This window comes from Herpailurus yagouaroundi, unplaced genomic scaffold (assembly GCF_014898765.1).
Source record: "Herpailurus yagouaroundi ecotype Mexico unplaced genomic scaffold, PumYag 67793, whole genome shotgun sequence".
Taxonomy (NCBI): domain Eukaryota; kingdom Metazoa; phylum Chordata; class Mammalia; order Carnivora; family Felidae; genus Herpailurus; species Herpailurus yagouaroundi.
In genome coordinates this window covers 22,429,291-22,431,519 of record NW_024420586.1, presented here as the reverse complement: position 1 = coordinate 22,431,519, position 2,229 = coordinate 22,429,291, and positions in this window count along the sequence as shown.

Here is a 2,229-nt window from a genome sequence, read left to right as displayed (position 1 = left end):
ATATAAAAAAAAAATAACACACCACACAAATTAACAATATTCTCCCCAAAATAAAATACATAAGTGTAGATAAAAAAAAAAAAAAAAAACGTACAGGGGGCACCTGGGTGACTTAGTTGAGCATCTGACTCTTGATTTTGACTCAGGTCATATCCCAGGGTCGTTAGATCAAGCCCCGAATCTGGCTCCAAGATGAGCATAGAGACTGCTTAAGATTCTCTCTCTTGGGGCGCCTGGGTGGCGCAGTCGGTTAAGCGTCCGACTTCAGCCGGGTCACGATCTCGCGGTCCGTGAGTTCAAGCCCCGCGTCAGGCTCTGTGCTGACAGCTCGGAGCCTGGAGCCTGCTTCAGATTCTGTGTCTCCCTCTCTTTCTGCCCCTCCCCCGCTCATGCTCTGTCTCTCTCTCTCTCTCTCTCTCTCTCTCTCTCTCTCTGTCAAAAATAAATAAACATTAAAAATTTAAAAAAAAAGAAGTCAATTCTCCACAAATTGATATACAGATTTAACTCAATCCCTATCAAACTTCCAGCAAGATTTTTTGTAGATATAGACAAGATTATTCTAAAATGTATATGGAAAAGCAAGTGAACTAGAATGGCTAAAATAACTTTGAAAAAGAAGCAAGTTGGAGGAATCAGCCTACCCGATTTCAAAACACAGTCTATAGCTACAATAATCAAGACTGTGTGATATTGACAGAGGAACAGACGCATAGGTCAATGGAACAGAATTGAGAATCCGGACACAGCCACCTACGATTACAGACAACTGATTTTTGACAAAGGTGCAAAAGCAATTCAACCACAAAAAATATGAGCCTTGTCTGACCTAACCACATCCTACACAAAAACGAATTCAAAACGGATCATAGACTTAAGTGTAAAATACAAAACCTTAAAACTTTTGGGGCCCCTGTGGGGCTCAGTCGGTTAAGTGTCCGACTTCGACTCAGGTCATGATCTCGCAGTTTGTGAGTTCGAGCCCTGCATCCGGTTCTGTGCCCACAGCTTGGAGCCTGCTTCGGATTCTGTGTCTCCCTCTCTCTCTCTCTTTGCCCCTCCGCCTCTCATGCTCTATGTCTGTCTCTGTTTCTGTCTCTCTCTTTCTCTCTCAAAAATAAGTAAGCATTAAAAAATACGTAAATAAATAAAAATTTTAAAAACTGTTGATTCTGCGAAAGGCCCTCTTAAGAAGACGAAAGACAAGTTGCCACCTGGGAGAAAATATTTGTAAGCCACATATCCAGCACAGAACTAGTATCTAGAGTACATAAAGAATTCTCACGACTCCAGAATTAGAAACAAACACAAGGGGCGCCTGGGTGGCTCCGCCGGTGAAGCGTCTGACTCTTGGTCTCCGCTCAGGTCATGATCTCGAGGCGCGTGATTTCGAGCCCCTCGTCAGGCTCCCAGAGCCTGCTTGGGATTCTTTCTCCCCCTCTCTCTGCCCCCTCCTTTGCTCATGCTCTCTAAACAAACAAACAAACAAACAAACTTGAAGTTTGTACTACTTGAAAAAAACAGACACACAACCAGGCATTTCACTGAGAATAGACAGTTCGCTAATAAGCCCATGTTTAACCATCAGAGAAGTGCCATTAACCTGCTCTTCCTGCCAATTTTTGGCACAACTCCTCAATTCTCCTGAGACCATCCTCAGCCCAGTCTTACCTGCCTTTTCTCCCCTCTCCTAACCCAAGCCTGCCTTCCCTGATTTGGTCCATGCTGTGGACCTTATCTTGCTGTCAATCGCGGGGCAGGAAATGCCACCAAGTCAGGCCGGCCGCGGAGAAGCGAGGCAGGATGGTGAAGGGAAGTGGGACCCGTCAGCAGCGGGGGAGAGGGACAGACACATCTGGGGGCAGGTGGAAGAATCTCTCTGATGCTGCCTCATCACATCAGAGGCCACTAGATTCTTTCCCCTCCCTTCTTAGACCTGGGGGAGGAGCTGAAACACGGGCTTACTTGAGTGTTTTTATTCCCTAAGCAGCCAAAAGTTTTTGCCGTTTGAATCAGTGTTAAATGTGCCACGTAAGGGCCAGCAAACTGACCTCAGGTTAGTTCACGGCCAAATAGAGTCAAAGTGGGGCTGGTCTGGCTAGTCAAGGGGTAGGCCAAAGTATCCGCTGCAGACAGGGGAAGTTGTATGCGTGTGTGTGTGTATGTGTGTGTGTGTGTGTGAGATCCATTGGGACAGATGTAATTGGTGTGTGTGTGTGTGTGTGTGTG